Below are 14,776 nucleotides of genomic sequence, written 5' to 3'. Positions count from 1 at the left end.
CCCCAAAATGTATGCCCCCTTAGACACAGTGTGTAGGTATGCAGTAATGCTGATCATAGGGCCAAGCCCAGATGCATGAAGAATAAAAGTGCTCAGTGTATAAAACTAGACAGCCCATTGGCACAAGATGGTATAGAAGTGGACAAGATCACTGAAATGAGGATGTGCCAATAAAAACAGATAGACAGGAAATAGTGAAAATTGAGACTTGAAAGAGAGAAGACTGCATCGTGAACAAAGTAGCAACAAGTGTGCTATGAACATACTGAGAAACCACCATGTGATGGAGCCTCTTTTTTTTTTTTTTTTCCTCGAGACAGGGTTTCTCTGTGTAGCCCTGGCTGTCCTGGAACTCACTTTGTAGACCAGGCTGGCCTTGAACTCAGAAATCTGTCTGCCTCTGCCTCCCAAGTGCTGGGATTAAAGGTGTGCACCACCACCGCCGGGCATGATGGAGCCCTTTGGCCCACACAAGCACTGGTGTTCTTCCACAGGTACCAGGTTTGATTCCCAGCACCTACAGCAGCTTGTAACTATCTTTAACCTCAAGCTCCAGGAGATCAAAAAGACCAGTCTGGACTCATCTCAGGTCTAGTCTCTGTAGTGCAGAAAAGGCTTTGAGAAGTGTAACCATGGTAACAACGACTGCAATGAACCTATAGCAACATACTAAAGGGAAAGCCAGCATGTCCTCTAAAAGGAACAATACAGGGGTGCCTGTTCTGCTCAGTTCTGGCACCAAGATGAGAGACCTGCCAAAAACTTTAAGCTTTAAGGCAACAGCAGGGTCTGAGGTTTTGACCAGCCTGGTCTACATAGCTCCAGGACTATATAAGGTGACCCTCGTCTTTAATTCTAGTGTTCAGGAGACAGAAACAGACAGATTAAAGTTCAAGGCCAGCCTGGTCTACAGAGCAAGTTCCAGGTCAACCAAGCTTCCTTTTGTTTCTTCTCTATAGACTTTCCTATGTGTTGGCCTCTTAATTTGTGCTGGTATCAAATATATGTGCCACCTTGTCCAGCTGCTACAAAATTTCCATTCATAATGGCTTAAAACCACCACCACAACAAAACAAGGGCTAGAGAAATGGCTTCCCAGTTTAGAGCACTGGCTGCTCTTGCAAAGTACCCAGGTTCAGGCCCAGCACCTGTATAACATCATAGCTGTCTGGAAACTCAGTTACAAGGAATCCACCACCCTCTTATTTGGACTGCATGCATGTGGCACACATACATATATGTAGACAACATTCATACAGAATGTTGAATCTTTCCTGTATGTTTTTAATTGAAATAAAATTGCATTACCCCCCCCCCCCGGGCCCTCCCACAAGTTGATACTATCTTTAATTATTGCTATATACATAAAAGCTAAACACAATGTCAGGTTCTGTGCTCCTATTGCAAACTGGAGAATTTGGAACTAATAGGCCAGGTCAAGATGGTAGACCCATGGCTCTCCTGCAGGCTCATTAACTTGTACTCAGTCTGTGAGTCATACATTTGCAGACATATTTACTGTGTGGTATGATGTGAGAATTAGTATTAGTAATTAATATTGGCATAAAAGAACCTGTGTACAAGAAGTATAGGGATTAAAATGAAGCAGAGACCGAGGGAACGGCCAACCAGTGACTGGCCCAACCCATGGGAGAGAGAGCCAACCCCTGGCACTATGCTGTGCTTGCAGATAGGAGTCTAGCATAACAGTCTTCTGAGGGGCTCTACCCAGCAGCAGATGGAAACAGATTCAGAGACCCACAGCCAAACAATAGGTGGCGCTTGGAAGAGTCAAGGGAAAGCTTGGGGGAGCTGGAGGGGTCAAGGACAGCAACAAGAAAACCTACAGAGTCAACTGACCTGGGTCCATGGGGGCTCACAGAGACTGAACCCCCAACCAAAGAGCATGCCTGGGCTGGTAGTCCCCCCACCCCCATGTACCAGATATACAGCTTAGTCTTCATGTGGGTCTCCTAACAATTAGAGCAGGGGCTATCTCTGACTCCGTTGCCTACCTTTAGGGGCTGCCTTGTATAGCCTCAGTGAAAGAGGATGTTGTTAGTCCTGCTGCAACTTGATGTAACAAGCTGGGGTTGGTACCCACTGGGTGTGGGGCAATGGGCTATGCACAGACAGCCCGGTTTCCAGTTGAGCTGAGGTCTTGAACCCCTGTGGGGCGACCCGTGGATGTTAATTTCCACCTACATGGGATGGAAGGCGTTCGATCACGTCTCCTGGACCCTGGCTCCTGTCAAAGTTACCTCCCCCACAGCCCCCACAAGAGAGGCAATGTCCCAAGCTTCTGGCATTCTGGCTAGACTCCCCCACAGTTACCTAGCAACAGCAAGATCACAGCCAATATAAGAGGAGCTGCTTGGCCCCTCCTCACTCACTTTAAGATTTCTTTTTTTTTTTTTTTTAAGGCATAGCCATTTTTTTAAAAAAAGATTTATTGCCGGGTGTAGTGGCGCACGCCTTTAATCCCAGCACTCAGGAGGCAGAGACAGGCAGATTCCTGAGTTCAAGGCCAGCCTGGTCTACAAAGTGAGTTCCAGGACAGCCAGGGCTATACAGAGAAACCCTGTCTCAAAAAACCAAAAAAAAAAAAAAAAATTTATATGAGTACACTGTAGTATAAATAGGACCCAACTAACAGTGACAGCAGGCTTGCATAGCTAGTTGGTAACAGTTTGTTGGTCTCCAGTCTTTGTTTTCGCTGATTACTTTGTTGTGAGAGGCAAGGCAGAGAACTTCTTCTGGCATCCCGACTGGTCCTGGACACTTCTGCCGACTGGTGCCAATTTGGCAGAGGCCTGGCTGTTTCCACTGGGTCGTGCCACCGCTGCCGATTCCTGTTTGCTGTCCTGTCACTACTGAACTGGACTGCTGGTATCTTGACAATTGGAGATTGAAATCACCTCAAAGAACTACTTCTAAACAGCATACAGCAGAGACTCGATGCTTCTTCTAGATCAACCCGCCATTGTTGATTTGTGAATGGTGTTTGCGAGTGGATGGAACTGCCACTGCTGATATCCGGACTGACAATGCAGGTTGGATTCGCTTCAAAGAACTATTTCTTAGAAGGTCAATTTCCCCCGTATCCTAATAACCTTTCTTTTCCACTACTTCTTGTGGGTGGTGGGCTAGAAGGGAGATCAAACCATTTAAGAACCCCCCCCCCTTTTTTTTTTCCCCCGAGACAGGGTTTCTCTGTATAGCCCTGGCTTTCCTGGAACTCACTCTGTAGACCAGGCTGGCCTTGAACTCAGAAATCTGCCTGCCTCTGCCTTAGGGATTAAAGGCATGCGCCACCACGCCCGGCCCTTAAGAACCCTTATTAAAAGTAGGTTTTGAAAAGTCTAAGCCAACAGATTTCTGTGAGTTCAAGGTCAGCCTGATGTGCAAAGTGAGTCCAGGACAGCCAGGGCTCTGTTACACAGAAAATCCCTGTCTTGAAGCTGGGCGTGGTGGCGCACGCCTTTAATCCCAGCACTCGGGATGCAGAGGCAAGTGAATTTCTGAGTTCGAGGCTAGCCTGGTCTACATAATGAGTTCCAGGACAGCCAGGGAAACCCTGTCTCCAGGAAAAAGAAAAAAAGCAATCAGAGAAAGCCAGGGGAAGCAATCCAGTAAACAGTACCCCTCCATGGCCTCTGCATCAGTCCCTGCCTCCAAGTTCCTGCCCTTTGTGAGTCTCAGTCCTGACTTCCTTTGGTGATGAACAGCAATGTGGAAGTGTAAGCTGAATAAACCCTTTCCTCCCCAACTTGCTTCTCGGCTATGATGTTTTGTGCATAAATAGAAACCCTGACTAAGACAAGAGTGTTGAAACCCTTTCTCATCTCTGTGGTACTTAGCTTGAGAGACTGGGGTCCCATAAACGCAATGGGCACCAAAGCCATCCCAACCAGCAGGTTTCTGGGGTTTTGTCTCATGAGGTTCCCGGATCACAGAAGATGAGATGCAGAAAACTTTATTTATTATGGGGGGAGGGGGGAGGACAAAGCTCTTGTCTGGAGGCACATGGGATTGGAGTATCAAGTAGTCTTACTGCCTTGGACTTAACAAGGCTGTCCAGGACAAAGAATGTGGATGCAGTGAGCTGGTCAGTCTAAGTTTTCACTCCAGGTATCCAGGCCCTTGTGGGTTTTTGGTCATATTCTCAATATGGTTTCTAAAAAAGGGAAAAAGACAGAGGGAAAGCCACACCCCTTTGTGGTGTCTCCCACTGTTGGCAAGAATGGGACTATGGAATTTCTCAAGGACACTTTGGCTTTTAACCAAGAAAGAAACCAGTACCTTTTCTTTAGGGCTGTTTTGCACTGAGTTGGCCATCCAGTTTCTCCCCCCTGTTCTTATCAGCCACTGACTGAATGTTCTAACCTTACCTATGGCATCTGTAATGACATTCTAAAAGCTCTTTTGGATGGGGCCTACTGAAAGTGCTCTTAGATGTTGTGTTCACAGCTATTGGGTGTGTGGTACACACCTGTAATCCCAGCTCTCTGGAGACAGAGACAGGCAGATCTCTGGGAGTCTGAGAACAACCTGGCCTATATAGTAAACTCCAGGCCACCCAAAGCTACATAGTAAGGCAGTGTCTCATAGCCTTCGTGGAACACCGTCATGGCTCCTTCCTGTTTGACAGCATATAGACCAAGAACATGGAACCAGGTTGTCCTCCCTGCCCAACCCTGAGGTGCTCCTCAAGGCCTATAGGAATGGATTTGTCATCATCTGCTCCAACCTTTTAAAATATAGCCTGAAGCAACAGGTAAAGTGGAAACAGCAGGGACAATCACCTTCAATAAATGCATGCAGGAGGCTATAGAGAACAACCAGGAACAGGACAAGTGTAAGGTTGGGGAGTGGCACCTGCTGAGTTTAAATGCACAGGACATGAGCGATGACTCATGGTTATGAGTACTGGCTGTACTTGCAGAGAACCAGAGTTTGATGTCCAGGACTCATACTGGGTGGCTCACAACCACCTATAATTCCAGCTCTGGCACCCTCATGCACATGCGTGTGCTCACATAAAGATACACATAAATAAAAGTGTTAGAAAGAAATAGAGCTGGGCAGTGATGGCACACGCCTTTAATTCCAGCACTCGGGAGGCAGAGGCAGGTGGATTTCTGAGTTCGAGGCCAGCCTGATCTACAGAGTTAGTTCCAGGACAGCCAGGGCTACACAGAGAAACCCTGTCTCGAAAAAAAAAATTTTTTTTAAATGAAAAAAATCTAAGAAAGAAAGAAAGAGAGAGAGAGAGAGAGGGAGAGATAGAGAGAGAAAGAAAGGAAGGAAGGAAGGAAGGAAGGAAGGAAGGAAGGAAGGAAGGAAGAAAGAAAGAAAGGAAAGAAAGAAAGAAAGGAAGAAAGAAGCAGCCGGAGAAATGGCTCCATCGTTGAGAGCACTGGCCGCTCTTCTAGAGGTTGCAGGTTTGATTCTCAGCATCCTCATGGCAGCTCACAACCATCTCTAATCCAATTCCTAGGAATCCTGGGCCTTCTTTTGGCCTTTGCAGGCACCAGGCATGCAATGATTGCTTATACATGCAGGCAAAACACACGTAGACATGATAATCAATTAATGAATTGATAATAAATGCAATCTAAGTGAAGACTGAACTAGCCAACACTGAGAAGATTGTGACATGCAGCAAGGATGTCACAGCTGTAGGACATGCTCACAAAAGCTAGAGGAGGTCATTAGCTTGTTTAAAAGCGAGATCACTGACTTGGTGGGAAGTTAATGGAAAATATCCAGTGCCCAGTGCTAGGACCTGAAGGACAGGTCACCAGAAGCTCCTGAGTCCACCACCAACACCTGGATGGAGATCCTCAAAGGCAGGCTAGGTGAGTGAGTGCTTGCTTGCCTGGTACAGAGCAGGCTGCCATGAGGACATTGTGTGATAGCTATCTACTAAAGACTGACAATCCAGAAGACGAGCTAGTGACTGGATATCAGACATTCTAGTCAAGGTGCCACACTTCCCTCAACACTATTCTATGTCACTCCTGGAAGAAATGCCTCAACTTTAGAGAAATAAAGCCCAGAATGGCAGCACACTCCCTCAGTCCCAACACCCTCAAGAGGCAGGGATAGGTGGATCTCTGTAAGTTCAAGCCCAGCCTGGTCTATAAAGTGAATTCCAGGCCATCCAGAACTAAACAGTGAGAACTTGTCGCAAAGAAAGGAAAAGAATAGAGAAAGAAGAAAATGTCACATTTTTCTTTAAATATATAGTTATAAAACTTTAAAGTTTTTTTTTAAGTGTATGTGTGTGTGTCTGTGCACCTGTGTGTCTCCCAACAGGAAGACCAACATAGTCAACTAACCTGGACCCTTGGGGGCTCCAAAAGATTGGACCACCAACCAAAGGGACTCAGTTTCCCTAACACCCCCCCCCCAGCCCCCAGCAAAATGCAGCTTGGCCTTCATGCAGGTCTCCCAACAACTGGGGAAGTGGCTGTCCCTGAATCTGTTGCCTTCCTGTGAATTCTGTTCCCCTAACTGGGTCACCTTGTCCGGTCTCAGTGGGAGAGGATGTGCCTAGTCCTGCAGTGGCTTGATGTGTCAGAGGAGAAGGGGAGGGGGAAGGGAGGAGAGGCTGTGGGAGGGGGGAGTGGTGGAAGGAGGGCTGTAACTGGGATGTAAAGTGAATAAATAAATTAATTAATGGGACATTTTTAAAGTGTGAATGAGAGAGAGAGAGAGTGCTCCTGCACTCGTCTGTGCTAGTACCTGAAGAGGCTAGAGTTACTACAGGCCATGCAACATGAATGCTGGAACTCAGTACCTCTCTGCAAGAGCAAGTACTCACTCTTAAACCTCTGAATCACCTCTTCTGCCCTACTATGTGTGTCTTATTGGATGTGACAGTAATACCACAATGAAGCTGTTGGAAACTCCTAAAAGTTAAATATTGTGCAGGAGAACCCCCTAAAAGAAGTTATGTCTGCAAAGACTGATTAAAACTTCAGTGATTGGAGTTCGAGGCCAGCCTGGTCTACAGAGTGAGTTCCAGGACAGCCAGGCCTGCACAGAGAAACCCTGTCTCGAAAAACAAAACAAAACAAAACAAAAAAATCTTTCAGTGATGTGGGGAGGTTGGAATGTTTCAGCTCCAGAGCCCAGTTACCTTATCTTAGGTTAACTTCAGCTCCCAAATAACTATTCCTTGACCACCTCTGCATTGGAATTTTTTTAAAAAGTCTTTTAGAATCTATTAGCTTAGCAGACCATTAACTTCCACCAACACACAAAGCTAAGACTGTCATCAGATAACAGCTGAAGCCAAAAGCTTCCCCCACCTTGCTGTACCCGCCTCTCTGACATACTCATCAATGTGTTTTAAACTTGCTTTGATTATGACTATCTTTGTTTTATAAGACTATAAACCCTCATGAAACTGCTTACATGTTGGAACATGGATTTCAAAAAGTATCCTGAATCTGTGTTCCCAGGCCATGGTCACTCAACATTTAATTCCTGTTATGGTTTGTATATGCTCGGCCCAGGGAGTGGCACTATTAGAAGGTGTGGCCTTGTTGGAGTAGGTGTGCCACTCTCATCCTAGCTCCCTGGAAGTCAGTATTCTGCTAGCAGCCTTAAGATGAAGATGTTGACCTTTTAGCTCCTTCTGCACCATGCCTACCTGGGTGCTGCCATGCTCCCACCTTGATGATACTGGACTGAACCTCTGAACCTATAAGCCAGCCCCAACTAAATGTCCTTTATAAGAGTTGCCTTGGTTCGGATTTCTGAGTTTGAGGCCAGCCTGGTCTACAAAGTGAGTTCCAGGACAGCCAGGGCTGCACAGAGAAACCCTGTCTTGAAAAACGAAAAAAGAAAAGAAAAAAAAAAGAGTTGCCTTGGTCATAGTGTCTGTTCACAGCAGTAAAACTATAAACCCTAACAAACCCTAACTAAGATACTTCCAAATATATTAAATATTAAATATCTCTCTCTCTCATATTTTTCAGGGGAAGGATTTGAGGTAGCCCATTTCACCACTCAAATTGTGTTTGGGATCCAAGGTAGTAATTCGGATTTAAAGTGTGGTGCAAGCTGTCCTGTCAGACTTAGTCGTACAGGAAAGCCCCTAAGTCGCACAGCCTATGGGTGGAGGCTGGGCACAGCAAACCTGTTTCAACACAGCGTCTATTGTGAGGACAGAAACTGCCCAGGGCACTCTGGGAAACCTTATCTGGAGATTTTTGATACTTGCATTCTTTCCCACATTTGCCAGTGGCCAAAATGTTTCAGTTATTATCTTAAACATCAAAACATTATTTGCTCCCCACTTCCCACCCAGTGTAACCATGCACACACGTGCTTTTCCTTCAAATGTCAATTTTGGTACAAGTGAAACTGAAGGGAAATCACATGAGTGCATAAAGCTTTAAAAGTATGTGAGGCTCTTCATTCCCAGGCTTCTGCTTGCCATTTATGCTCATTAAACTTTCCTATTGAGTCGTGAAGAGTGTGCATATAACACTCAGTAACTGAGCATGTGCACATGAAACTGTGCAAAGGATTCACAGCACTCCACCTGTGTTTTTCTCTCAGCTATGTCCCATTTTGTCATTTCTTGTGAGTCCTCAGAGAGTCTGCATACATACATGCGAAGGTGTGTGTGTGTCCTGTGTTTTATTACACAGCATGTAAAGTTATATCCAGTTTAAAAAGAAAACTGCAAAGATTAAGTAATTAACAGACTTGAAGGACTACACAGCGAAACCCTGTCTGGAAAAACCAAAAACCAAAAGCAAGCAAACAAACAAAACAATCAAACAAACAAACAAAACAGGCTGGAGTATTTATTTATTTATTTATTTATTTAGTTAGTTAGTTAGTTAGTTAGTTAGTTAGTTTTTCAAGACAGGGTTTCTCTGCGTAGCCCTGGCTGTCCTGGAACTCACTTTGTAGACCAGGCTGGCCTCCAACTCAGAAATCCGCCTGCCTCTGTCTCCTGAGTGCTGGGATTAAAGGCGTGCACAATCCACCAGCCACCTCACAACTCTCACTTCAAAGGAAATAGAGTTATCTTGTTTTGGAGCCAAATGTGAGTGGAACACAGGTTTGGGTTAACCCAAAACCAAACAAAACTGTTTCTAGCTGTGGCGTGGCTCATCCTTGAACACACAGCTTTAATCCTCTAGCTGGAATGCAGACATACCTTTAATCTCAAACAAAAAAAGGTAAAATGAGTTCATAGAAGCATCCATGTTTGAAAATGATGTCCAATTGAGTGACAAAGTGACGATGAATCAGAACTCTGTGAGTTCAAGACCAGTCTGGTCTACAGAGCAAGTTCCAGGACAGACAAACCTGTCTTTAAAAACAACAAAACCAAAAAAAAATATTTTTTTATAGCCGGGTGTGGTGGCACACACCTTTAATCCCAGCACTCGGGAGGCAGAGGCAGGTGGATGTCTGAGTTCAAGGCCAGCCTGGTCTACAAAGTGAGTTCCAGTATAGCCAGGGCTATACAGAGAAACCCTGTCTTGAAAAAAACAACAACAAAACAAAACAATAAACAAACAAATCCCCACAACCCCAAAACAAAATAAATAAAAAACTTGTTTCTCTCTTTTGCTTTCTTCCTTCCCTTCATTTTTCCCCCAACACCCTCCATCCCTTACATTTTATTCTCTTCCAAATTCACTAGTTTTCAAGAACGCTAAAAAGATAAAGTACTCTACCAGAAGGCTTTCCTTGGAATGAGCTCAGAGAGGCTGCAGGCTCTCCTACCAAGATCAGAACCTGTTACCCCAAAGCAGTGTCCTTCTGGAAACAAACATTTGAATGAATGTAGTAATCAATGATCCGGAATCCTTACAAGCTAGTCCCTTTCCTGTTGATCGTGACCATCATCGACTATTAACTTAGTATCTTTGTTGTGAAGTACCAGGCTTACAAGGTGCAAGACACAGCAAGTGCATCTTCGCTGAGCTGAACTCAAAGATTAACAGGCAATATAGACCATTCCTCACTGTGCTGAGCCACCAGGGTGCTGCAGTTTAATAAAAGTCTATAAACAGCCCGCTAGTACTTCCTAGAGGGGGATGAACCTGTTACGTGGGTCATCTATTTAATTAGCATAAAGGAAACATGAATATTTTGTGTGGAATGTACTTGCTCCATATGTGATCATCTGATGATACTTATTATCTAGCTGCAAGACATTTTGTATAGTAAGATGGGATAGAGATTTGAACAAGGCTATATCCCTCCAGTAGTTTACACTCTCCAGAGTGGAGACTGGTCCTATCAGGACAAGTGCCTGAGGAAGGAGGGATGCTCAGAAGACCGGAACCCTGATAGGAACCGGGACTTCTTGACATCTGTACTGGGCTATCTTGAGAGCACAGTGAGCTCTTTTTACAGCAAGTGCTGGCAGACTGCTGTAATTGTGGGTGTCGCGGTGATGATGGAGTGCCTCATATTTCATTACCGAGTGAATGACACTGCAGTTCGGTCTCTGTCCTCTGCTCACTGTTGTTAGTTCTGTCTCAACCACAAGATCCTTTTGTTCCTAAAAAGGAACAGGGCTGCTGGCAATATGGGGCCTTGGTGTTACGCAGCCCAGTTCCCCTATTTTTTGAAGCAGGCAGAAGCAGCTGAAGAGCTTGCTTATAGTGTCAGGGTACAGCTCAGAGGTGGAGCTCTGGCCTAGCGCATATGGGGTGGGAAAAAGGTCCCAAGTATTTTTCTTTTTGCTTCTTTATTGAGAGCGATCCTTGTAGTCGTGCTTTATGCTCTGCTATATGTGTATAGACACATCTCTCACATCTCTAGTATTCTTCACAACCAATCCAGAATGTGACCTTGGGAGCAGAAAGTCAGCCCTGTTCTGTGGACTCTGCTGCCAATTCCAGCACTTCAAGGTTATGCTTACAGTGAACCTTTGTCATTTCTCAGGAGACTGTCAACCCTGTTAAATACAACAATCACAAGAACATTTAAATTACCTTTTCTTTTTCTTTTCTTTTCTCTCTCTTTCTTTCTTCTTTCTTTCTTCTTTCTTTCTTTCTTTCTTTCTTTCTTTCTTTCTTTCTTTCTTTCTTTCTTTCTCTCTTTCTTTCTTTTTTTTTTTTTTTGATTTTCATAACAGGCTTTCTCTGTATAGCCCTGGCTGTCCTGGAACTCACTCTGTAGTAAATTACTTTTTCTTAGTGTTTTACAGATGGATGGACACACACACACACACACACACACACACACACACACACACACACACACACTGACATAGGGTCTCACTTTTACTCAGAATAGCCTGAGACTCACTGTGTAGCCCAAATTGGTTTGTGATCTTCCTGCTTCAGCCTTACAGGGGCTACAGATAGATAAAGGATCTGTTAAAAGTTGTGTGTGTGTGTGTGTGTATGGTATATGTGCTGTGTGTGTTGTGTGTTTCTGTGTGTGTATGTGTTGTGTGTTTCTGTGTGTGTGTGGTATGTGTGCTTCTGTGTGTGTATGTGTTGTGTGTTTCTGTGTGTGTGTGGTATGTGTGCTGTGTGTGTGTTGTGTGTTTCTGTGTGTGTGTGGTATGTGTGCTGTGTGTGTGTTGTGTGTTTCTGTGTGTGTATGGTATATGTGCTGTGTGTGTGTTGGTGCTCATGCACCATAGAGTTCATGTGGTGGTCAGAAGTCAGCTGTCAGAAGTCATTTCTCTTCTACCTTGAAGGATTTGGGGATTGAACTTAGGCAGTTCTACTTACTGAGACAGCTTGCTGACCTTAAAATAACTCGTCTTTCTTCTCCTCTGCCTCCTTCTTCTTCCACTTCCCCCTCTTCCTCTTTTTCTTCACCCCCTCCCCAAGATTTATCTATTTTATGTATATGAATACACTGTCATTATCTTCAGATACACCAAAGGAGAGCATCCGATCCCATTACAGATGGTTGTGAGCCACCATGTGGTGGCTGGGAATTGAGCTCAGGATTTCTGGAAGAGCAGTCAGTTCTCTCTCTCTCTCTCTCTCTCTCTCTCTCTCTCTCTCTCTCTCTCTCTTATATGTAAGTACACTGTAGCTGTTTTCAGACTCACCAGAAGAGAGCATCGGATCTCATTATGGATGGTTGTGAGCTACCATGTGGTTGCTGGGATTTGAACTCAGGGCCTTTGGAAGAGCAGTCAGTGCTCTTAACCTCTGAGCCATCTCTCCAGCCCCTCTTCTTTTTGAGACAGGTTCTTACTATGTAGCCCTGGCTTTCCTGGAACTCACTATGTAGACCAGGTTGGTCTCTAACTCACAGAAATCTGTTTGCTTTTGCCTCCTGAGTGCTGGGATTAAAGATGTGTGCCATTTCACTTGGCAAAGCTTCAACTTTAAGTGAAACTGAGAGGTCCAAAAACCTTGGGAATAAAAATTTGAGTTCCCCGGAAAGTATGCTGGGCTCCTCAGAAGAAGCCACTGACAATGGGCCTTTAGTCAGTGATGGCCCCGACTTAGGGAGGCCAAGTCTGGAGATGAGTCAGCCCTGGACACCTGGATGGAGCAGATAACAAGGCCAGAACTGAGCTGGCTTCTGAGACTCCTCAAGGTCTCTCCAAATACAGATAAACCAACATAGCAACCAATCAAACTTGTGCTAATGTTGCTGCTTTGTCTCTACCAATCATGTCAGAGGTTGCCTAAACCTTCTGGAAAGTTCCCCTAGGTCTGCATAAAAACGGCCCACGAGCCCCTCAAGTCGTTGCCATTTTGATGAACAGTTGATCTATTCATGCTGGCTGTTTCTGCAGAATGGATGTTCTTTGTCTTTGCATACCATCTGAGTCTGGGGTCTGTCTTCCTTCAGTGATTCTTGGACCCTAACAAATATGATTGTATTTGGTATGCAATATAATTCTAAATAGAAGTGTATGTGGAGTTTTGGTAATATTTATTTTTATTTTGTGCGTATGGGTGTTTTGCCTGTATGTAAGTCCTGTGATGCACAGGATGCTGGGGACACCATGTGAGTTAGAGCATGGTTCTGCGCTCTGTTTGTGGCATCCATCGTTTCATGGAATACAGACCTTATGAGAAATTGACAAGGAAAAAACCCCAAACCAAGCAAAGCCTGTTACTAGTTAGGTAAAGTTCGGCCTTCCCTTCCTAAAGTGTGTCCAAAGTTAGCAGGGTCTTACAGAAAGGGGCTTACAATGCCTATTTGTTCCTGGGTTACAGTAATGTCCACATAGAAAAGCCCCTGACCAGCTGGGAGGCAAGGCAGGCGGATTTCTGAGTTCGAGGCCAGCCTGGTCTACAAAAGTGAGTTCCAGGACAGCCAGGGCTATACAGAGAAACCCTGTCTTGAAAAAAAAAAAGAAAGAAAGAAAGAAAAGCCCCTGCTGTGTGGCTGGTTGGTGGTGGCACTTGACTTTAATCCCAGCAGTCTAGAGTCGGAGGCAGGCAGGTCTCCATGAGTTCAAGGCCAGCTTGGTCCACAGCAAGTTCTAGGACAGGCACGGCTGCATTTCCACACCGGGAAGCTCAGAAGGATAGGGTTGTAACCCAGGTTAGGTGTGTGCACAGATCTGCCCTCTTCAACATGAGAAAGAGGTGTGTTCTGAAGACTTATGTTCAGAAACAGGCTCAAGACATTAATTGTTGCTATAAAACTCTTGTGCATAGAAATGGGCTTGGTTTATACTGTCCGGTCCTATCACACTGCTCTGTGACAGAAAGGAACTTCCTACCCAGGTGCCACCCTCTCAGAGTCAGCTGCGGGAACTCAGTGTACTTTACAGTGCACAGCACTGTCCTTGACTGCCTTTCCACACTTGCTGTTCAGAGCTCATGGCTATGACAGCATTATTGTTTTATTTTTTTTAAAGATTTATTTATTTATTTTATGTATATGAGTACACTGTAGCTGTGCAGATGGTTGTGAGCCATCATGTGGTTGCTGGGAATTGAACTCAGGACCTCTGCTTGCTCCAGCTCCGCTCTCTCTGGCCCAAATATTTGTTTATTATTATATGTAAGTACATTGTTGCTGTTTTCAGACGCACCAGAAGAGGGCATCAGATCTCATTACGGGTGGTTGTGAGCCACCATGTGGTTGCTGGGATTTGAACTCAGGACCTTCAGAAGAGCAGTCAGTGCTCTTAACCACTGAGCCATCTCTCCAGCCCCCTATGGCAGCTTTAATACAACAGCATCCGTGCTGATCACTCCATGTACCCTTAATAGACTCTGCTGAGGCTTATGGGTTTCTCTAGATATTTATCTTATTTATGTGTGCGAATGTTTGCATGCATGTAAGTGTGCTGTGTGTGTGCCTGGTGGCCACCAAGACCACCAAAATCTTATCCAAATGGTTATGGTGAAAGAAGCTCCCTTTTATGATAGGGTATCCACTTTGGTACCCATCATTTGTCTCTGACTCCAGTCCCTGCAAGATAAGTTCCCAGTAACCCTGACTCAGGGACCCCAACCCAAAAACGTACAGCTGTGACGATCGTCTTGCTATGACATGACTAACTGCTCTTTTTTTGCTTCTGTAACTTGCTTATTTAGACACCCCAAGATTATTTTGAGTTGCCTTACTCACTTAACTTGGTGGGACAGAACAGTTTTTGCTTGCTTGTGTAGATATTGATGGTCTTCATCTGGTCTTCAATCCTGACAATGCAGGATAGAAATTTAACTCAGTGTGTATACATCTGATGCACAATGCAATCCGATAACGCTCCAATTTAATTACAGCTTCAGCTAAGAAACAACCCAGCAATGGGAGTGTAGATGATAAAAACAAAGTGTTAGAAGTTCAA

Source organism: Mus musculus, chromosome 10, assembly GCF_000001635.26.
Source record: "Mus musculus strain C57BL/6J chromosome 10, GRCm38.p6 C57BL/6J".
In the NCBI taxonomy this organism is placed as follows: domain Eukaryota; kingdom Metazoa; phylum Chordata; class Mammalia; order Rodentia; family Muridae; genus Mus; species Mus musculus.
Note: the sequence above shows the minus strand (reverse complement) of the source record.